General features: G+C 45.3%; 1 pseudogene across 1 annotated transcript in view; it reads right to left on the bottom strand.

Moving 5' to 3' along the window:
• Window positions 1–24,585, bottom strand: part of LOC146817897 (uncharacterized) — a 195,554-nt pseudogene that overhangs the window by 4,593 nt on the left and 166,376 nt on the right. The window contains exon 5 of the transcript XR_014962855.1: window positions 8,256–8,395. The product of XR_014962855.1 is annotated as an uncharacterized LOC146817897 (transcript). The remainder of the gene's footprint in view (window positions 1–8,255; window positions 8,396–24,585) is intronic.

Raw genomic sequence — 24,585 nt, 5'->3', positions numbered from 1 at the left:
CTGCAAATATCTCACAATAACATATTACATTTCTCCAAGGGCACTCAACAACTGTTTCGTCCAGAATTGACTTTATCAAGGCAGGGCCTTTAGTGTGAACAATCATTGGTTACCTGTGAAGTAAACGTTGGGTAGTGCAAGAAGACAAAAAGAGGGAACTTGCATGTTTTATTTGAAAAGAAATCTTGAGTAATTTTGTTGTGAGATATCAATAAATCTGTAACTAACAGTATGTTGAGTGACATCATTCTTTCTGAAACTATACAGCTCATGAGCCTTAGTCATCTGTGTGATTTTCTGGTGATCTTTCGCTCTTGTGCTTCTACCCCGTGGCCTCTGTGTGGCGCTTTTTCCCTCCCACCCACTCCTTCTTTACCCCCCAGCCACTCTAACCCCTACCGTCCTTTTTTTTTTCTAATTGGGGCTTTCACGCAAAAAATATCATACTTTTTTTTTTACCGATCCAAGTGGCATTTGTCATCTTGGATTGGTAAATACAAAACTAAAGGAAATGGTGCACGCTGCATTGTGCTTTTAAACATTTTTTTTTTTGTTTTTTTTGTTTTTGAAAAACCTTTATTTTATATCAGTGACAGAGCTATTCAGCCGACATCCCGGAGGTACGGCAGCTCTAGAAGTTCAGCACATGCTTGCGGTCACATATCACTGACAGGAGAGCCAAAGGTTTTATTTTGCACAAACATAAATACACCCCTAAACACAAGCAAGGCGAAAGGTACCATGAGCATCAAGAGAGGTTCCCGTCAGGGGGGACGAGCCCCATCACGTCCAACAGGCACAGATCTATAGTAAGGGAAAGGAGGGAGAGGCAGAGACTCTAGAAACAATCACATATCAGAGGGAAAGTCAAAGCCGGAAAAGGACTAAGGGGAAAGTTGCTCCTCAGGCGGGTCCGGGTCGGGGGGCAGCATATGTCCCCTCTGTACTGGTTCCATGGCCCCCACACAGCATGCCATTTCCGAGGGCGCCCCCTAGCACAATACACCGTCTTCTCCCTAAACATGCTCCAGTCCATGTTTTCCATCCACGCTGTCAATGTGGGCGGCCTATTGGAGCCCCACAGCCGAGCGATATCGCGCTTGGCTACCATGTTCCCCAGGGTCACCCACTGAGTCTGTGCCGCGTTGTGGTCAGTAGGACTCCAGACATTCAGGAGACAACAGCGCGCATCAGGCTGCATAACAATTCCTGTCACCTCCCCCATCACCTCGTGGACTTGCCTCCAGAACTCCATAATCGCACCGCATTCCCAAATAATATGGAGGAAAGTACCCACCAAACCACAGCCTCTCTTACATAGGCCCTCCTCAGAGAAACCCATGTGAACCAACCTGGGCCCCGTCACGTAAACCCTATGGAGTATTTTAAGCTGCACCAGCCTCAGGCGCGCGGGGATAGCGACCTCTTTGGGAGAAGAAACTGCGTACTGCCAATCCTCATCATCTAGTTCAAGGCCGTCCCTTATCCATTGGGCGCGCAACCCTAGGAGAAGATCCGCCCGAACATTGATAAGCTTCCTATAGATGAGCGAAATCGTGCTCTCAGGCATGTGACCATCCAGGATCCGATCCTCCAACGGAGAGGACTCTGACACCTTCTCCCCCTCCACAAGGACTGACCGCAAGGCGTGGCGCACTTGTGCATATCGGAAGAACTCCGTGCTCCCCAGCTCGTACTCCTTCTGCAGCTCCTCGAACGACTTTATCTTACCCTTAACCAAAAGGTCTCCAACCCTGGATATGCCGATCAAATCCCATTTCTCGAACCCTTTTGTGCGCCAAAGCTTCCCCAGAATCTCAGTCAAACAGAGGGGTGGCAAGGGTAAGCTTACCCCTCCAGCCAAGCGAGTCCGTCGCCACCTTCCACACATGGACGGCCACTCTGGTGGGCCCCGTGAGGGTGGGGTCCGACGATTTCGAATACAACGCTCTGTAGTAACCACCCCCACGGAGCTACCAGCGGTCCATGGCGAAGCCAGGGCTGAGCGCCGGACCATAGACACCATGGTTAATCGCGCTCAACTGGGTGGCCCAGTAATAACGTCGAATGTCCGGAAGCGCTATACCACCGTCATACCACAGAAGCGTCAACTTAGCGACTGCGATACGCGGACGCCCGTCCCATAAGAGCGCGCGCTGGTGGCTTTCGATCTCACGGAAATAGCTGGCCGGGACCAGGTCAAGAGTATTCTGCAGGGCATAGAGGAAACGGGGAAGGGACATCATTTTAAACAGTGCAGCGCGGCCAAGGAGGGAGAGCGGCAATCGTCGCCAGCCCGCCACATCCCGCCGCAGGCGCGCCAAGGGAGGGAGCAAGTTCTTCTCGTAGCGCAAGATGGGGTCGGTGGAAATATAGATCCCCAAATACAAAAAGCCCTGCTGGGCTATCTGGATCGAACAGTTACGCGGAACAGGCGGGACATCCCCACACAGGACATACAAGTGTGACTTCCCCCAATTGATGACTAGGCCCGAGTTTCTACCAAAAGATGTCAAGACGTCACAAACCACTATCAGAGATTTCTTAGGCGAGGCAAGATATAACAGAATGTCGTCAGCGTAGAGTGAAATACGGTCTTCGTGGTCAGGCGACCAACGAAGCCCACGTATATCCGGGTGCCACCGTATCCACGCCGCCAACGGCTCAAGAGCAAGGGCAAACAGCAACGGCGACAGGGGGCAACCCTGCCGGGTGCCTCTCCCGAGCTCGAAAGGTGCCGACGCCCGCCCGTTCACCACGATGCTTGCAAGAGGCCCCTCATAGAGCAGCCTCAGCCACCCCACGAATCCAGGCCCGAAGCCGAATTTGGCCAGCACCGCCCACAAGTATGCCCACTCTACCGTGTCAAAGGCCATCGTGGCGTCGAGGGACGCCACGATAGCCGGCTCTCGTATCGTACCCGTCTTGGCAATCACTCCGTGGAGGCGTCTAAGGTTTAGTGCAGTGTTACGGTGCGGGATAAAGCCCGACTGATCCGGGTGGATCAAGTCACCAAGTACCCGGACCAGGCGGTTCGCAAGAATCTTGGCAAGGATTTTCGGCTCGGCGTTGAGGAGCGAGATCGGCCGATAGGAACCACACCTATCCCGGGGCTTTCCGTCTTTAGGTATTACCACGATCGTCGCCAGCCGTTGATCGAGCGGGAGAAACCCGTTCCTCCGCGCCTCCACGAACATGGCGGTCAAGTGAGGAGCAAACTTATCCGGACAAAGCTTGTACAGCTCTATCAGCAGACCATTTGGGCCCGACGCCTTGCCGGAGCGCAACGCACGGATAGCACCTGCCACTTCGTCTACAGTGATATCACCATCGAGGTCTTCCCTATCAACGGCAGAAAGGCGGGGCAGAGCGATGTCACGCAGTAGATCACACGAGTCCTCAGTCGATCTATCCGAGACCGAGGCGTATACCGTACGAAAATAGTCCGAGAAACACCGGACTATACCGTCGGGATCAGTGACAACCTCTCCCCCATCCGTCAACAACTCTGGCACCACACGATTAACACGCTCCTTTTTGTCCAGCCATGCCAGCAATTTCCCGGCCTTATCACCAACATCATACAACCGCCCCTGCTGCTCCCTGTGAAGGGTCTTGGCGGCATTTGTCACCAGATCCCTATACTCCAATTGCTTCAGGCTCAAATTGTGCAGCGTGGACGTCTCAACATCCCCTTCTAAGGCCGACTCCAAGGCCGCTATCTCTTCCCCCACCTGTATCACCTCGGCTTCTCTCCGCCGCTTGGCGGCCACTACCAGGGACAAGGCTTCTCCTCTCAGTACAGCCTTAGAAGCCTCCCACAAGAAAACCGCGGAGTCAACTGAGCCCTGGTTTTCTCGAAAATAGTGGTCAACTGTCTTCAGCAACGCGCTGCGCAGCTTGGGGTCCCGAAAGTACCAGGGGTTAACGGGAGCCACCCTGCCCCCCGCCACCCGGCCTATGTCCAGACGTGCCCACACCGGTGAATGATCTGATATGCCCCGTGCCATGTGCCTAACCTCAGCTACCAAAGAGGCGTGTGCCGCCAGAGTGAGCAGGTAATCAATCCGGGAGAGACTCCCGTGGGCCCCGGAGTGGAAGGTGTATTGTCGCTGAGTGGGGTGCCGCAGCCTCCAACAATCTACCAGGCCAAAAGTATCAATAAAGTCGGGGAGCCACTTCTGAGCCCCCCCGGTGTCTCTGGGCGGGTACCTATCTAGCATTCCAGAACCAACCGCATTGAAGTCCCCTCCCACCACTAGCATCCCTTCGGGGAGTTCCAACAAGGTCTTGCCCAGATCAGCAAACGTGGAGGCCTGCAAGGCAGGAGGGACATAAACAGAAACCAAAACCAACGTTCTGCCCTCCCACCTCCCCGACACGGCCACAAAGCGCCCCCTATCATCAGCAATGGTGGAGTCAACCTCAAATGGTAGGGAAGCTCTGACAAGTATGCCCGCACCCCTGGATCCCGAGGAAAACCCCGAGTGAGCAAAAATTTGTAGCCCTTTCTGTTAAGTGCATAACACATATTCCCTATAAGATGGGTCTCCTGCAGGAGGACTACATCAGGCAAGGTCCGTTTCAAAAATTGCAGGACTATCCCCCGTTTTATACGGTCCCCTAAGCCATTAACATTCCAGCTGAGTACGTTTAAGCCCCTATCCCCCATCCCTGAACACAAAGAGACCTCCCCCCCCCGAGAACCACAATCGGACAATCCTGACAGTCATTGCTACGCCTTGCAAGAAAAAACAACAACCCCAAACAACAACCCCAACATCCTGAAACCCCCCCCCACCCTGCACCCCTGCGTCAGCTTACAAAGCCCCCCCAACTTGCAGTGTGCCTGTCGCCCTACCAAAAACAAATCTACAAAAAGCACCCCAAGGGAGGAAAGAGCCCCTATCTTACCCCCGCCGCCCTCCCATTACTGCAATAAGGCGCGAGTCACTGTCCAGGGCCGAATCGAAGCAGGCCAGCACCGAAGGTATCACTTCTGTCCCTCCCGGTCGCCTTCCACCCCATCCACGCTGTCGCTGCCGGGCTGTCACCGAGGGAGTGCATCCAGCCAGTCCCCTGCCATGTCCGGCGATTCGAAGAAGAAAGTCCGATCCTCATATACCACACGCAGCTTAGCGGGGAAGAGCATGGCATACTTCAGGTCCATATCCCTAAGCCACCGCTTCACCCCCAGGAAACTTTGCCTCTGTTTCTGCACCATCTGGGTGAAATCAGGGTAAAAGCTCACAGAGGCATTTTGAAAAGGCACCGGGCCTGTCACCCTCGATGCTTGCAGGATAGCGTCCCGATCTCGAAAGTGGAAGATCCGGGCGACAATCGGCCGCGGGGGGGCTCCCACCTTAGGCCGTCCGCCAGGCACTCGGTGAGCCCGCTCCACCGCGAAAAACTTGCCGAGGCCCTTTGGCGCAAGATGATTCACCACCAGGTCTTCGACGAGGAGGTCCACGGAGAGCTCATCCGAAGTCTCCGGGACCCCAACAATGCGCACATTATTGCGCCGGGCCCGACCTTCAAAGTCCTCGAGCCGGCGAGCGGAGAGGTCATTCGCGGTTCGTAGCTTGCGGACCTCAGCCTGGAGTTCCGAGACATCGTCCGCGAGGCCAGTAGTTTTGAGGTCCAGGGACCTGACCCGCTCATTGGTTTTCCCCAGATCCGCGCGAATCAAGTTGACATCGACCAAAATCATGTCCACCTTGTGCGCCAGGGTCTCGAACTGTCGCCCAATCGAAGATTGCATCCCATCTATCGCCCCCTTGATATCCTGCAATGATAACTCCGAGGCTGGGGATGAATCGGCCTTCTGTGCTTCCAGCGATTGCCCCGATCCACCAGGCGACCCCTTCTGCTGGGCATAGCGATCCATATTATTGGATTGGACATAGCCTCCCCGCCTGGTAGTCTTAGACTTCGACCTGTCTGCCTCCGATTTGGTCGACATCTCGGGTCTTCAACAGCCAGTCAGGACCGGGTGGAGGTCTTCCAGACAACAGAGGAACTTTATGACGCACTCCCAACCCGGAGCTAACAAAGGCGAGAAAGCTAAAGTGAAAGTGCCACGGCATCCGTCCGTCAGTTCACACCTCCCAAGGCCGCTGTTGTTCAATTAGTGGCCAGGCATCCTGCCAACGCAAGCCCCTGGCATCCTTCGGAGGTAGGCCGCAATCTTCCGCCATGCACAACTTCGATCCCCGGTGGGCGATCTTGACCCGGACAGCGTCAATCGCCCCAGCTGTGACTCATCTGCAGGATTCCGTGCATGAAAATCAGGATTTAGGACAGGATGAGTGCCGGAGGGCGCGAGGGTAGTGGGAGCTCAAGGCTCACGCGGCCATCTTGGTCAAGCGCTAAGCTCCTCCCCCCTTTTAAACATTATTGACGATGCTGCACAGTGTCCCAATGCTGGGCAGCACTGCCACAAGTGATTGACAAAGGCAAGACCTACTGGCTTTGTTAATGCTTGTTTTGAATAGCCCTGTATACAGGACAGTGCCAAACAAAACTGCTCCCTAAAGGCCATAACAATCTATCAATTCTTTTGCAGTAATGGATTAATTTGGGATCAATTCTTTTACAGAATCTTTGTCTAAAATACTGTGACAGTTTTTGAAATCCATGGGAAAAGAAAATATGTAAAACACACTACATTCACAACTGCAAAGCTGGAAGGTCACCCCTTTCATCTTGCAAACCAGCTTGCATTTATCCTAGATATTCAAGCCCCTATATATTACCACTTCACAGACTGGATTACCTGAGGGACTTAGTATTTACATTGACCAGTAGAGATGCAAGGTCATAAACAAAGACAACTCCTCGTGTATCCTGCATGTTTCTGGCTCCATCTGCCAACTGACCGCGTTTGGAAGCTTGCAACGTACCCTCAAACCACAAGAGTCAGTAGCAGAGTAGAAGGGCTCAGAGTAGGCTCTCTTGCTGCTCAAGTGACCAGTCAGCCACCTGTATAGGGGAATGCTCGATGTGGAGCTGTAGTCCAAGATGGTACCCACTGACTTATAGATTGTAAACTAAATATTTCCCTCATCCTGTGTCTTGATGCCACCCTGTTCTGCCATTACTCGCTGGACCAAAACACTGCTGTGCCAAAGACTAGCCAGTTTTGCAAACCAATGATACAGCCTTAAGGGTGATTGGGCACTTATTCTAAGTAGACACATTACGTTGCCAGTCCACAAAGCTCATTTACCCCTTCCGGCAAGATATAAGAATTTAGAGATGGCCAACTCTGTTCACAAGGCTCCTTCCCTCTTCTTTACGGCTACCTTATTTTCTCCATATTCTTCATTTCTTCTACACTGCCCACCTCAGCATTTTGATGCAACCATAGAGTGTCATAGCATATTATTTAAGCAATAAATAATTTTACTCTCCGATGGGTTTATCCAATCCATCCTTGGTTGCTGCGTGTTGCATCAGCCAAACTTTTAACCCGAAGGGAGCAGCACCCCTTGATACCTGCCAAGCAATCGGACACCAAGGTGATAATGGCAAAATTGCAGGTAGACTAAGCAAACAAGCAAATTAAGTAATACCATACATTTTAAGAAAGTGGAAGGTTTTAGGTGACTCTGGGGAAAACAAACATATAGCCCTCATATTTATGGGGCTCAAAGGAACATTTGCTCCTCCCAGTAAACATTTTGTTTTGCTCTCTCTTTATTTGTGTACATTGAATGGGAGGTTCCTATTGGTGTCAGACTCAGCCTACTCCTCCTCCAGACCCCGCACAACTTACTTCCACATGCTGGGTGGAGATCTCAATACCCCTTCACGATTTGTTTGGAACTTATCACTGAAGGAGGAACTTTACAGTAAGTGCAATTTCCATTTCTACAAGACTCTCGGGAATAAATGAAGAGCACACATACATCTTAACAATGATCATAGATCAAGGGTAAGTTGCACCTAATTTGTTGGCCAGTGAGGCTCAATAATGGTATCCATAAAGAACTGAAGAAATCGACTCACTGAAGTAGTGTAATAAAATGAAACAACATATATTGTAGACTAATAATCAAAGCCCATTTCCTCTCAATTTCAGAAATAAGCTACATCAAGCATAGTTTCTCTAATGAACCGACCACTGCAGAAGTTTTCCTGATCAAACATCATCACAAGAATGACATTTACATTTATTTGGAACTTTTACTGCCTACACCAAAAAACTAAAACGACCAACGTGACCATTAACTTTACTAAAAAATGATTTGTACCTAAAAAGATGTTGTTGCGTCCTGGATCTGATGATACAAAGTGCTTGTTAAGGCTTCCAGATAATGAGACAATTACCACTGGATATATAGTGAGGGTGTAACGCACATACTCGTCGAAGACAAAGTTTTCAAGAATAAACCTTCGATGGAAAAAACATTTAACAGGAAACAACAAATTAAAATACGGCAACCAGTGACAAGATGCAAAAAAACTTACATTGGCTCAAATAGGAAGTAACATCACTGGTGTATGTTTTCTTTTCAAACAAAGACAGACACATCAAGATGGAGCATGGCTATTGTTAACTGAAATGCATAACCCAAAATTGATCTATCACTTGTTTTCAACATGATGCCATCTTTTTACCAAAAATGCTAAATCATAGACAGCTGTTGGAGAAGCAACAACGAAAGCAAAAACAAGCAGCAGCTTTTTCCTAGACGTTTCAACGAAACTGACGAGCACTATCAACATGTTTTTCGATTACCTGAATTCTTTTAACCAATATTGTTCAATTGGTTCTTCATTTTCTTCCACCATAGTGTCTTTCCACGTTTTGCATCACATTCTGTACTAAGGGTCATAATCCTAAAACAACAGGGAATTACTGTAGTTGTTTCTGCCATTTATACATATCACGAGCTTCCGTCACCAACATCCATTGTTCACTGTGCATGAAGCGCTATAGTTCAGGAGCTACAAAATGGTACTTCACCCACACATAAATGGCGAACAACCTTAGGAGTAGAATCACAGGCGTGTTCTCTTACCTTCATAAACAAGCCAGGTCCATGAGAACAGGGGAAGGGTAAGAGCTGCTCCCTCTTTGAAAAGTAGAATGCAAGAAATGAGGAGTTTAAATGCATATGTGTTAACTCAGAGCAGGGACACCTTGGCTAGAACCTGTGCTACTTATAGCTTAGACATGCACTGGAAGTAGTTTGGTTTATGAACTACATTAAAGTAAAAAGGTCTGCCACAAAGCATGAGTAATCACTTAAAAGTTGCCCAACGATCAGTCTTCCTGTTAATTTTGCAAGCAATTGATTTGATATATCTGGAGAGCTGCAAGTAAATGTATCGATTAGAGAGAGGAGGCTGAAGTAATGACCAGGAGACTTAATAAATGTAGATTTCTTCTTTATTTGGCAACCCCGAGCGAGGCCCAGGCAAGCAGCAATGTCACCAGCTCCAATGCATCTCCCTAACATTCTAACACACATTAATAAGTACTGAGAACACTCTAAGTGTTCTGATTCTTAATTTCACAGAACCAGGACAATTCTTCCAAAGAGAAATTAAAAAAAAACAATACTACACATCCCCCTTCTTACAGAAAAAAAAAAGAAGAAAATTGGAGAAAAAAAACTGGAAAAATACTGGCGAGACTGCACAAGATAAAATGGAAATTGTGAAACATAGTCTTCAAGTCACTTCAGTTTCACAATGGTTCTACCGAAGGTGCTAATTTTCTTTCCGCTAAACTCCCCTTGCCCAGAGCCAAGGCACAGCTCAGAGCAAGCTTCATTCCTCAGACCATCTCCACTCTGAACACAAATATTGGAATCAACAGGATTGGAAGAAGACAAACTCTCAGTGTGGACATTAATCCACCAATAGTTCTGCTCGTTGTTGAGCATAATTCAACATGTGACAAGGAACATTCTTAACTAAAGATAAACGACTCATATGGCATACACTGCCATCAGTTAATCTCACTGTGTTGTTCATAACCTTGACAATTTGTACAGGGGCACTAAATTTGCTTTTACCTTTAGCTACCTTTCTATTGGATTTTACACAAAACCATTGACCAACAGTCAACTTTACATCACGGACACCATGTTTCATTTCAAAGTTTTTTTTGTCCTTAAGTTGAGAAGTTAAAATTCAACTCCTGATCTTTTTTGTATCTCATTCCACTTGTTTGCTTCTATTCATCCAACATGGGTTGATCTTAAAGTGAGGAATACGGCCTCTCATAACACCAAAGGGACTCCCACCTTTGGCATCGTGACTAGTAACCCTGTAGGTCCATAGCATTTTCTTAAGTTCACAATCAATATTTTTCCTTCTTTGATTAGTCATTTATAACACATCCTTAATCATGCGGTTGATCCTTTCCACGCCACCATTTCCCCTAGGATGATAGAGAGCAGTGCATCTATGTGAAATCCCTACCACCTCAAGTAATTCCTTCATTTCAACACACATAAATTGGACACCGTTATCTGTAAGAATGGTTTGAGGGAAACCTTCACACAGAAATACACAGTCCAGGAATTTAATGACACAACCAGTGTCAACTTTATTGACAACTTTAAGTTCAATCCACCTTGAAAACAAATCCACTAACACGAGAATATACCTCTGAGACTCATCAGACCACACAATGGGACCCATAATGTCCAATGCTTCATCATACCAGGGAAGAGAAGTGCAACCTGAAGAGCTTAAAGGAGGGTTGAGGGTTTTCTGAGATTTATCAGAATCCTCACATTCCATGCACGATCGCACAAACCTCTCTGTTTCAATATCAATTTTAGGCCACCAATAGAATGATTTGATGTTTTTCTTAGAACATGTTATACCAATGTGACCTTCATGATAAAAAATAACTAATTTTACTCCTTAAGTTGCGTGGAGGAATAATCTTGTCCCCTATCTTAACCTCTTCTATGCCCATGACAAGATAGTCTCGTCATGGAGCACGGTTGCGCTGTGCCCATGACGAGACTATCTCGCCATGGACCCCGCCCGCTAATGTAACGCCCGGCACAGGAGGGGGAAAGGGCGGGGCACTGAAGGGGTTAACAAACAAACCATCAACTCCTAGTTCATTTTTAACTTCCCATAACGCTTTTAACTCACCAAGCAGTTTGGATTTAATACAACCCCAACCACATTGAGTTTTGGTCCTGACAAGGTTAAGAGTTTCATCCTCCTTTTGAGCTTTTTCCCACTCTTCTTTTTGTAAGCCTTTTTCATTGTCTTTCGAAAAAAAACTCGCAACACACACATCATTCCAAGGACTGGCATCCACTTCCCTCAGAGGGAGAGACATTCTAATAAACAAATCAGCAGTGACGTTCTTTTCCCCCGGAACATATTTAACATCCTAAATAAAATCTTGTAGGCGCATGGAAAGTCTGGCAATTCTTGCAGATGTCCTAGATGATCAGTAGTGAGCAATTTAGCTAAAGGCTTATGATCAGTTTGAACAGTAAACCTCCTTCCGCAAAAGAACTTCCAAAAATGTTCTGAGCCCATACGCAGGCCAGTGTTTCTCTTTCAATAACGTGGGGGAAAGTGACCTGGAGGCGAACGCTATGACAATTTCTGCGCCACATCATCAATTTGAGTGAGGACACAGCCCAAACCCTTACCACTCATATCAGTAGCGATAAAGGTTGTGGCAGAGGGATTAAAAGCTTGTAACTTAGAAGCTTCGCTGATGGCTCCCTAATATCAAGAAAAGCATTTTGACTTAAGTTAGTCCATTCAAATTTGGACATGTTCTTTAATAAAGAACGCATTTCATAGGTTCATTCTGAAAAATGTTCAACAAATTTAGAGTTAATATCTGCCAAGCCCAGAAATGAGCATAGCTCATCTTTGTTCTTGGGAGAAGGAGCTTTGTTGATTGCTTCTACAAGTTTCTCCTTGGGTTTGATACCTTTCTCGCTAATTTCATATGCCAGGTAAGTGGCTTTTTTTTCAGCAAACTTACATTTACTCATTTCAGCAGCTAAACCTTTCATACAAAGAATGTTGAGTACTTTCCTTAAAATTTCATCGTGATGCTGTTTAGTTTTACCCATAATCAAGATGTCATCTTAAAAATGTCCCCTCTTTTAAGTCACTGAAAAGTTCAAACATAAGCCTTTGGAAGAAGGCTGCTGCAGATGCTAAACCAAATGGCATACGTTTGGATTGGAAGCATCCAAAGGGTGTGCAACAGGCTGTAAGATGTTTACTTTTTTATCCAATACAACCTGGTGATAAGCAGCAGACATGTCTAAAGTGGAGAACCATTTGTCATTTCTAGTTAAAGTTAACATTTCGTCAATGCGTGGGAGAGGAAACTGATCCACGATGATGTTATCATTGAGACCGCTCAAATTCACACACAGATGCACCTTGCCATTGGCACGTCTGCCTACAACTAATGGAGATACCCATTCAGAGGCTTCTATGGGCTCTATGATACTAGAATCCTTCAATTTATTTAATTCTGACTTAACTTCATCTCTAACAATGAAGGGAATGCTGCGTGCTTTGCGAATTTTAGGTGGGGCTTCCTGTTTTAACCTAATAACATGAGCGAAACCCTTCAATTTTTCGGTTTTGCCATTGCGGACAGCTGAAAATTCATGTAAGACCCAGTTCTTAGTGTTTTCTCTGGACTGCTGGGATCTAGGATAATCTCAAGTTTATTCTGATCCTTCCAGACCAAAACTGAGGGTCCCTCTTTAGCCACGTACAACTTACATAATGCATGTCTACCCTTGAATCTGAAAACAAGTTGTCTAAAACCAATGACATCAATCTTCTCCCCAGTGTAGTTCACAAGGTTGTTGACCCTTACTACACAGAGATCTGAGTACCGGTACCTTAGCCCCTCCTCTAATCCCAACCCTCTCTCTTAGTGAACCTCGCCTTTACTGACCGTCCTCTTTTCTGCCACCCCTTGTCCCACTGCTGAGAGGGCATAGTGAGTGTTTGTTGCCCCTCCCCCTACATGGAAATGCCCCTCCTGCTCTTTTCCCAGAAAGTAGGGTACAAGTATGTGATGCCAATGGTGGTCCAGTCAGCGTTCACCTCGAGTCTGAGGATGTGAAGGAGTTGGCCTAACGGCTAGGGCGGTCGACCTTGAATCTGGGGAACCGGGTTCGAGTTTCGTCAAGGACGCTGAACATCCTGTGATTCTGGGCAAATCACTTCATCTCCCCGTGCCTAACAAAAATGAATGTGTCCTCGTGTAACGCAACTGGTGCTATGTAAAGCGCTCTGATACCCGATACCGGGTCAAGTTCGAGCTCTGTAACAATCCGTATAAAAAAAAATGTGAAGAGGTACAGAAATTCAGGGAATTGAAAACCTAGGACAGCGCCAATACCCGCTCGTACTCTCTCTTTTCCCAAACATGGGAACTGGCACAAGTGGAGGAGTGTGTGTGGGAGGCAACTCTCATATCCTCCAAAACACACTGCTGACCAACCACAAGAGCTGACATATCCCTCATAGGGGAACAATTGCATAGCGACAGTGTCACAGTGTGCTCCCAGGCAGTGTGGTTCAAGAATTCCAAAGCCAGAAACCCAAACCTCTTATGAAGCCTTGGTACTGGAACAGCTTTCATCCAACAGACCCCCTTTGTGTACCCAGGCAACCAACATTGTCAGGATGCCAGTGAAATGGTGAACAGTACACTTCACAAAATGTGTAAGATAACAAATGTATTAGTCAGTGAATCAAAAGCAAACTATGAACATATTACTCACACAAAAATGTAGTTAACCCAGTGTCGCCTTACTATCAAAAAATGTGAAGGACTCAAGGTGTGATATCAGCCAAAAGATTTTTGCCCTGATCCTTGATTTGTTCAACGAGATTGAGGATCCAAAAAGCAAGGATAAGAGATGGGGCTCTTACCAACCATTCCACAGACATAATTCACAAGGCTGGACACGTATGGTGATTACTTTAGATCTGTCAATAACTCTGCAAGGGGCACTTACATACGTTGAACTTCCCCTTTGTTCTGGATGAGACTTCAAAAACAACTATGAGCCTATATTTTACAAATATCAATCAATAAGCTTTATTTGATCATTAAAAAAAATCATAAAAGCACATCAACAGTATACAAAACTCATAGAAATACAAACCCAGATTAAAAGATGATAAAGATAATAAAAACAGCCTAAATATATACCCAACAGTTTAAAACAGTAGAGACTGCCTACAACGCAGGGTTAATTTGAGAAATGTTGCAATGCATGCACAAACCTCAGGGAAACAGAGCATCTGTAAATATAATAACGCAAGAATACATCTGGTCAATGCGGCACTCCAGAGTGGCGAGATTAAAAACCTTTTGGTGTAAATACGATAAAATTTACAAAAAAATACAAAGTTTGCCAGGGTTTCCGGAGAGTGCTCAATACAAAGACAGGTAAGGACAGCAGATGAATTAAATTGACCCAAGCAAAAGCAAAGCTGGCATCTAATGGTTCCAAACCTAAATCTAGGCAGGATTAATTTATCCCACTTGTTGGTCACCATGTCGATGTACGGCTCCAAACGTTGTGTTGTTTGAATCAACATATAATCTTTATTTGCGGGTTTCTGAAGTTCAACCTTCCCTATTTCCCCTTGCCTGGCGTCCATAAAATGTATTTTAAGCCAGTGTTTATCCATTGTAGATAACAATTCCGGGTTTAAGAAGAAAGAGGGCCAACTAGCTTACTGCAAACATCCTTGGTATACCATAACCAATGAATCCAGAGGCCCCTACACAGGATAAGCAGTCCGTTATACTCTTGCCTATAGCCACTGAATCCGGTTCAGGGAGCCAAATTAGCATTGTTTGCCCACAGAGCCACCTCGAGTTTATAGAGGCCCATGGGCACCCTATCTGGACCTGGGATTTTATTTGCAAATCTAGAAAAGATAGCCACAGGAACCTCCTCCAGAGAAAATTCTGTTTCAAGGAATAACATGGGACAGTATTTATTTGATACTAACCTAGTCTTTAAAAAATTAAAAGGTATAATTGTAAAAAATAAATAAAACATTAGCAGAGGCGAGTAGTGGAAACGTGAACAGGTTGTAAATACCTAAAATTTCCGTGTGAGGCTGTGTCTAGCCCTGTTATGTATTCATTCATTGTTTCAGTCATCCACTGATTTGTGATATGTATGTCCAGATGCACCTATTCCTTATAGTAAATGTACCTTCCTGATAACGTTATGAAATAATTGTTATTAATGAGAACAGCTGTTTCATAGGAGCAGTTTCTTGGTGTGTCTGGTTTCAATTTTACAGTGCACGGAAATGAATGCTTTTGGTCCTCTAAGATATCATTTCAGTGCTTGGAGGTAGATGCTCAAAGCTTTTAGGACGTTTTGGTAAGCTCCATCATTGTTTTAATTAACTCAGAGCAAGGATGTTCATATTGACAGTAGTTTGCTCAGCCTTGGAGGGTGGGATGTCTTTCCCTGTACAAAAACTTTGCTTATGCTGGAGAACTAGAGGTGCACATTAAGACACAGAACCCACCACTGTAGTAACAGGGAGTACCATAGAGCTTTTAGACTGCTGAGGGTACACTGAGTTGGAAATCAGTTAGGTCAGAGTAGTGTCTTGGAAGGCAGGTAGGTGTGTATAGCGTATTGCAACCTAGAGTGTGTTCACTGTGAGTTCCCAACGTCAGGAACATCTGTCTGTGGGAAGCACTGGAAACAGCAGTAGTACAAATGTTCGGTTAGACATATGTTAAGTCAGGGTAGCTTGACAGCCTGTGGATCTGGGACAGACTTGGTAGGGATGGGACACATAATTACATGGTAAGTCGACGCGGAAGACTCAGGATGCCCTCAATCACAAACACGGATGGGTAGGCTGAGGCCTTTAAGATGTTGGCAGGCCTAGATTTAGCAAGTCATCTGACCTGTCATTGATCATTGAAGGTTGATGGAGGTGAGGCAGGTTCTTTCATATTTAAGGCTAAAGTGTGAGCATCGTCCTGATTCTTTTCATGGCTGTTATCTTTTTAAGCTTTGTCAGTGCATATGGATGTTTATTGCAGGTATTTAGCCTTGCCTCAGTTCTTGGGAGATTTTTACTCCTATATGATATTTCCTCCTGCATTTTTTGACTCTTTGGAAAACACTCCCTAGCGGGCGGAGGTTGTCACAGGAAGGAAGATGGCGGAGGTTGTTACGGGAAGGAAGATGGCAGACTAGTGCCACCTCGTCTCACAGCACAGCGAAGCTCCTGGCTGGCTACCCCAGTACCTGTCATTACCGCTAGCCGCTGAATAAAGGCTATGAGGCGCCTACTTACCTACATGAGTGATACGCTAGAAGGCTTATTTTTCTGTCTTCCCCATCGTTGTAGCTGACTCCGTAGCGTGGATGCTTGGACCGAGGTGTAATTTTCAGCAGCTTTGACGGACGGCAAGGCGAGTCTGCTGGTTGTCCGGCCCCTGCAGATCGGGGCTCGGTTGGTCGTGCCTTTCTTTTTTCGAGTTGGAGTTAAAGACCGACATGGCGCTACTGAAAAACACAGCAAAAGCAGCCCGTGTTACAAGGACTATGGGCTTACAACCCCCACCGCTCGGTGAAGAAGGCTGGACGGCGCTGAACAACAAGAATGAATCTAAAGTCACCCCAGCTCGAGTGGGCAGACCCGCACTTCGGCTCCTGGAAGCAGGTAAAACCGCTGATTTAATTGCGGAGGGAGAGCTTCTCGTACAAACGGCTGATGCAATAGCTATAGCATCTATATTGTGTAGCGCTGCGCAGAAAGATACACAGGAGCCAGCCGCTAACAACAGACTGTCTTTTGAGGATCCAGTGGGGAACTTAGAAGTGGAAACCGAATGTGACGATGCTGGTGAACCACCCAGAGTGTTGGACCATTGGGGGGCCACTGAATCGGAGGCGATTCCAGTCACTCAGGAGCATGCCATCGTAGAGGTGCCTAACGTAGCACTGGGGGGCACTGAGGATATTGCGTTAGATGCTAACAGTGATAGCCCTAGTAGTACTCTCCAGAGCTGTAGCCTGTCTAGTCCCGAGGTGGATCAGAATGGTTCAAAAATGTTATTATGTGGCCAAGACTGTACTCCCAAGCGCTCTGATCTGGGCACTAAACCAAAAAATAAGAGTTTAACTGTATCTAATGCTATGCCTGAGGTCATGAATGTAGGGAAGAACCAACGGGATCCACAAAAGACCCTTAACACTACTGGGAATAAAAATAAAAATAACAGCAAAAAGGATCTCAAGGTAGCCAAACCTCGCAAAAGATCGATGGACCTGCAAGGGGCTAGCTGGCATAATAGCTCTGTGGGTCGGCGGAATGGAGAGCAGCCCACTAAGAAAGTGGGTCCAAGCAAAGGGAGAGGTCAAGGCTCTGAGTTCTCGTCTGTCGGGTTCTGGTCCTGGCTGGTCAAGTGGCCAATGTGCGGAGGACTCTGTGAATTGTGAAAATATTGACACCATTGGGGAACAAGAGATACCCCTAACTAACTCAGCGGACTACTCTAATGGGAACAGCTCTGAAATCTCGCCTGGTCATAATGAAGAGCTAGGTAATATGACCAAGCCAACCTCACTAGATTTGGTGCAAGAGACAGATGAGCTGCCTTCTTCTAAAGAGCCGTCTCTTGCGGTAATACTGCAGGCCTTACAAGAACAACAACGAGAGGCTCAGGATCATCATGCTCAGATTAGAGCGGACTACCTTAGTATTAAGTTATTATTGGATGAGGTGACGGGTACTATGGCCGGAATTACAAGAGATATGGTTGAGTTACAAAACTGGGTAGCAGAGACAGAGGAGTCAGTTACTGCTATAGCGAATACTGTGCAGTCTCACAACCTACAGCTCTTGGCTTGTCAAGCTAAGATTGAAGATTTAGAAAACCGAAAGGCGAAATAATTTAAGATTGTTTGGTGTTCCGGAGGGTAAGGAGGGCGCTGACCCCCGAGCATTTGTGGTCCAACTTTTTCCAAAAAGCCTTTCCGGATCTGTCTGATTGGGATTGGGATTGGGACTGCCAGGTCCAAAGAGCACATAGACTCCTTATTACTGCGCAGAGGCTCAATTCTCGGTATCCTCGGCCTATTCTAATTTTTGGGGGGGAATTATTTGTTAAGACAGGCACTGTCTTTTAAAGCCCTGCCAAATTCGCCAGTAGGGGTTGACTCTTTATCGATTTTTTGAAGATCTGATTTGAGCCGCACTACAATGGAAAAAAGATGGAAAATGAGAAAACTCATCGATCCATTTAAAGCGACCGGGGCTCAGGTCTTTTTGCAGGAACCTGCCAGATTGAAAGTTATCAAGGATGGGCAGTCACAATTTTTCGTTTCGGACCTCCAGGCTAAGCAAGTATTAAGCATATGGCAAATGACATGAACCTTCGGCAGGACTGACCGATCCAATAGGAATTGATAAAGTAGACAATGTTCTGTTTTTTTTTCTGCAAAGGGGATCGGGAGGCGTAGACTAGAAAAGTATAGAGGCTGTGCTTGGGGCCATTTGTTGCAGCCTCTGTGGCAGCTAGGGGTTTAGCTTGTTATATTTCATTTCTTTTCTTGCAGCTGTGGGGGGCTAGCCGGGGCTGGCTCTGTGGTGTGCTGAGACGTTAGCTGTCATTTTCAGCTTTTTGGGGAGGGTGATTCCTTCTTTAGGAAACTGGGAGGGGGGGGTAGGTCGTTTTTGAGGGGGCTGCAGATGGGCACTCCTGTGAGGGTTAAGGGTATAAAGAAAGAAAAAGTCAAAAAGAAGGTTTACAGTTTTTTGTTTTGGTGGTGTGAACTTTGGGATTATTACCTTTTTGCTTTGATGATTGGTAATTATATTAATGGGTATGGCAAGGATTAGGTGTCTATCTTGGAATGTGTCTGGGTTGAATAGGGGATCTAAAAGACAATTAGTACGGGAAGAGCTTAGGGCTTATAAACCCCATATAGTACTTTTAATGGAAACGCATTTAGCGTATAAAGATCGTGGCTTTCTCAATCAATGGGGCTTCCAGAATATAATATGTACTTCACAAAATGTGTCAATCAGGGGGACTGCCATTTTGGTGTCTAAAACACTCAATTGTCAAATCCATAAGGTATTAGCGGACCAAAGAGGGAGGTGGGCCCTAGCTCAAATTGAGATTAACACTTTGAAATACGTGTTCTGTGTTCTATACGGCCCTAATGTTGACGATCCGACATTATTTGATGATATTTGTCTAGAATTAATGGGATGGTAGGGTGTGCTTGTTGTAATGGGAGATTTTAATTGTGTTATTAACTATGGCACGGATTCTACTAGCCGGCCACTTACTCCTAGAATGGCCAAGGTGAGGGCTGCCATTTTAGAATTAGGGCGTTTGCACTCGCTGCAAGATGCGTGGCATTCTCTATTTCCAACTGCACCGGGGTACACGTACTATTCTATGCCACATTGGCAGTACTCTAGGATTGATATGGCCTGGGTTTCAGATACCATACTGGCGGGGTCAGACATGGAGCTCTGTCCTAGGATCACATCTGATCACAACCCTATAATATTTTCCTTTTTGGCCAATTCTATTTCTAAAACGAACCGTTCCTTTTCTTTTCCACAGTATTTGGTTACGGATTCTGAATATTTTGCTTTTATCCCTCAAAAAATTTCAGAATATCTTACAGATAATATAGGGTCTGCTTCACCATTTGTGGTATGGGATGCTATGAAAGCATTTATTCGTGGAGTCACTCAACAGTTTGTTTGGCAACAAAATAGAAAGCGGGAGAAACTAACTAAGGAAGCTTATCAAAGGCTTGTTATTTGCGAGCTTCAACATGCTAAGGCTGTCCGAATGCGAAAGGTAGATCAAGACTCTCTGTATATATCTCTTCGCGAGCACAGGGCCGCGATTAATAGGGTACTTAAAGAGAAAGTAGCGGCTTGTTTTACCAAGCAAAAGACACTGCAATATGAGTATGGGGACAGGATAGGGAAAGTCTTAGCACATCAGCTCATGGACAGCCGTCTTAAAACTAAGATTAAAGCTATTAAAGGCAAGGGTGGAATTGTATACAGGCGCCCCCAGGAGATCGCCGATCAGTTTTCCATTTTCTATCAGCAACTATATTCTCCCGATTTAACACAAGATTTGATTGGTATGCAGAGTTATTTGCAAGCGAGCAATTTACCGACGTTGACAGAAGAGGATTCTCTTTTATTAGAGCAGGAGATTACCGTGGAGGAAATTGCAAAATCAATTGGGGGGCTCCCTCTATGGAAGGCGGCTGGTAACTATGCTATTCCGGCAGAGTTTTATAAGTGCTGTAAGAGCCTCCTGGCCCGGTGCTTCGAGATCTAATTGCCCAAGTGTGGGTTACTGGTCGGGTACTAAATTCATGGAATATGGCCAACATAATTATTTTTCTAAAAAAAGATAAAGTCCCAGAGCAACGGGCTTCGTATCGCCCAATCTCTTTAATAAATGCAGATGCTAAGGTGTTTGCTAAGATATTGGCCACCCGGTTAGCTCCAATGATGGCCAGCCTGGTTTCTCTGCAGTAGCATGGGTTTATTCATGGGAGAGACACCAATGCCCATGTCAACACGGCAGTGGCGGCTTTTGATGCTGCGGGGAAGTTAAAAATCAACCTGGGCATGGTCTTATTGGATGCAGAAAAAGCATTTGACCGGGTGGCCTGGGAATATCTCTGGGCAACACTCACAGCATTTGGGGTTAGGGAAAAATTCCGGAAGCTGGTTGGTGCTATGTATTACAACCCTATGGCTAGACTACGATATTTTAATATTCAAACTACTCCTTTTTCTATTCATTGCAGCACAAGGTAGGGCTGTCCCCTTTCTCCCCTTCTTTTCGCTCTTTATATAGAGACATTTATTAGGGCATTGTTGGCCAATAATACGATTTGTCCTTTGAATATTGGACAGGGCCTCTTGAAACTCATGGCGTATGCAGACGATATCACTATTTTCATGGAGGATCCTAAGGAGGCTATAGAGAGCATTAATAGGGAGGCAATGAGTTTTGGCCTTTTTTCAGGTTATAAACTGAATAGTGATAAAACCCAAGTTCTTCTTAATTTTCAGCCGGAATTTCCAGTGGAAGGGACTTCTTCGACCGCTACCTACTTGGGGGTACGAATCTCGCCTAAGATTGAACTCATTCACTCTTTAAATTATGATTTTCGAATAGCTGCTGTTATTAAGCAACTGAAGTTGTGGCACGAGCTCCCATTAAGTATCTTAGGGAGATGCAACGTCATAAAGATGAAGATACTCCCCAAGTTCTTGTATTTATTTAGGTCGATCCCGCTTAGGATTTCCAATTCGTTTTTGATAAGCTGGATGGGGCCTTGAGCAGTTTCATCTGGGGTTATAAAAAATCAAGACGTGCCATTGGGTCTATGAAGCTCCCATATAATCAGGGCGGTTTAGACCTCCCTGACTTTAAACTGTATTTTTGGGCTGCTTTCATTGGCCGTTTGTGCAGCCTTCTGAACCCAGAGGAAACAGATTTTTGGTATTGGTTGGTTCTTGGTTCTGAGAGCCAGATGTTTCTGTACTGAATCAATTACCCTAATTATTTTAAACGTGTACGGTTTAAGACCATTCAAGACTGTGTATATATTTGGCAGGGCATTAAAACCAGATCCTCCTTATCTCTTATACATGACAAACTTCCCCTCTGGGGGAACCCAATGCTGCCCAGAGTATTTCAGGATGCAGCGGCAAGTCAATGGGCTAGGTACGGTGTGCATTGTCTTGGGCAATTACTCGATTGTAATGGCATTAAGTTATTTGTGAATCTTCAGCTAATTTTTGATATTCCTCAACGGTTGTTTTTTAAATATATACAGGTTAGGAATTATTTTGTTAAAAACTTAGCTGCTCGGAGTGTCTCTGGTTCTGATATGTGTGAGTGTTTGTATTCCCAGAACCGGCAGGCTACCATTAGTAAGGCGTATCAAATCCTCCATCAGCATAGAGTAGAGGGCTGCGAGAAACTAGCTTCTAGCTGGAGCGAGATCTTGGTGGAAAATATTGCTACAGAAAAGGTGAAGATAGCCCTTAATACTATTGCCCTTTCTGTACATTCAGTGAACTTACGATTTCAGCATTTCCGGACACTTTGCTTACTTTATTACACCCTGGAGAGGATCGTCAGATGGTCTCAAGGGGCGGCTGGATTGGGAAGGATTTATGGTGGATTGCGTCATAATTGCCCCAAATGTGGGCTATATGCGGCTGGTATTACTCATATGTTTGTTTTGTGTCCTGCTTTAAGTCTTTTTTGGGATCAAATATCAGTGGCAATTGTGAATTCATATTCACGACAGCCAAAAAGATGCTAGGACACAAGGAAGATTGTGGTCGGTATAGTTCCATAATGGCAGTCATGTTGGTTGCTGCCCGGCTGGCGATAGGTAGAGTTTGGATCTCTCCCAAACCCCACAGTGTTGGAATGGTGGTTAATTGTTAAAGAAACGGGGGAAAGGGAGAAGGCGCTAGCTAAAGCAAGGGGTATTCAGGCCCTGCTAAAATATAGGTCTATATGGGGTTGTTTGGAAGAATCATATGGCTAATAAGAGGGGGAATTCTAGTTGTTGGTTCTCTGTGATTCCTTTGATATTTGTTTGCTTATAATCTTCGTGAAATGTTTGTTTTCTCTTTACAGACTTTCTTATGTATATTTGGATGTGTAACTTTTTAGGCGAATTCCCAACCCTATTCTATCCTGCCTTTTCTCTTTGCTTGTACTTCTTTTTGACAATAAAAAAAATGTAAAAAAACAAAAAAGGACTACACTCCCTAGCTTTGTGTAATGCATTGGCTGGCTGGCAAAGTGGCTACCAAGAGCACTCACCCTGACCTCAGGTTCAGGGAACGTGCGACCAAGGCGAGAACCCCCTGCATCCAATCCTTAAGAAAATGGGTTGAAGATAACATTAGCTTCAATTACTGGATACATTTTAGCAGCATCATTTACAAGTGTGGAAGGTCTCTTATGATCTATTGGATGCAACAAATAAAGCTTTATAAAATATACATGTGTTTGTCAAACTTCAAAAATTAAACATTTTGGACAGAACTGATGTAAGAATGATAATCACTTTTGTGACCGAGTAAAGTTAGATGCATATTTATCTATATGAGGAAGTGACAAGTCAGCTCATAGTCTGATAAAGACCATAAAATGTGGTTGCTGAGAGCAGTGATATGTGCTAAAAGAGATCTTCTGGGAAATGGAAGCTCATTAGGAAACCTAGGGTAGAAGTGGGACCTGGGGGGTTTGGTACATTTCACAAGTGTGTACAGAGCATCCTTCAGAGTAGAAATCAATATGTAATATTTTGAGGATATTTGGTTCAGCTTGCTAGAAGTATACATTTCTAACTAGAATGTTAGGGCTTGAGAAATTGTACTGCATGGTATACATCCCAAACGCATGCTTTCCTTCTTTATCTATTTTCCTGACTTGATAGCTAGGTCTATTCCTGCTCCTTTCCTCTATAAATCATTCAGCTTATATGAGAATCACGAATGAATCAATATTAAATGTTGTTGGATAATACATTCGCCATATATAGATATATTGTAGCAAGAACACTCAGGTACTTTGAGAGTAATAGGGATAAGTATAACTTTTGGAAAACCTCAAGCCATATTCTACTTTGAAGTGTTTCAGCCATCCTGCTACTCCTCATTTGGAAAGAGTTTCAGTATTAAAAGAGTGCCCCGCGACTGGTTTCCCCACTGGTGAGGCATTGGCAGATGTAAAAAATGCCTTGCATTTTGTAGTAGTGTGAACTACAAACTAGTATTGATGCTCTCTAAACACCCATTGTCACACTGCCCCAAAAAAAACCTAACATCATCCAGTCTCTCACTGAACTGAAAACTGCAATGGCCCTATCGCAGGTATCAGTCCATGGCAGAGACTGTAAACTTGAAATAACCAAACCAAGCCTGACCCCGGGGAATTAGAGAAATCTTTGGGAGACTACACCACCCTCCAATCTGAAAGCTGTTCAAGTGGCTGTTCAGGGTATTTCTTGCAACTATTATCTTATGTGTTCATCTTGCTCCAGTCTGAGAAAATATCTGTGACAGAGCAAACGTCCACAGGTCCTGAAGAGAACATGGGAGTCTCAAGCTCCTCAAAATTCCATGAAAGTGGCTGGCTTCTCTCAAGTGCAACTTCCTGTTCCTGGCAGTCTAATGAGTAACAGCTTACATCTGGTATGTGAAATAACATCAACAATCTCAGTGCACAGTAGCATCAAGGTCTACTAAGTAACCATATGCCAATAGCAATGAGCCCCTAAAGATGTACACACACAAAGCTTTATACCTTGGCAACCATAATTACTTGGCAAAACAATTACTCACCCCAAGGGCCCGTTACTCTCTGTAAAGCTCAGAATCCATGCTTCTGGAGCCAGCCTGACTCAAGAAATAAAGAACTAGTCCTAAATCACTTTCAGGAAGAGCCCTGGAATTTGGAACTCAGTTTCCTCTGTCATGCACAAAACCCCTCTTTTGAACCTTTAAAAAAACAGAATTTGCCAT

The sequence above is a fragment of the Triturus cristatus genome, chromosome 6 (genome assembly GCF_964204655.1).
Source record: "Triturus cristatus chromosome 6, aTriCri1.1, whole genome shotgun sequence".
Classification (NCBI taxonomy): domain Eukaryota; kingdom Metazoa; phylum Chordata; class Amphibia; order Caudata; family Salamandridae; genus Triturus; species Triturus cristatus.
This window is presented reverse-complemented; position numbering and strand designations above follow the sequence as displayed.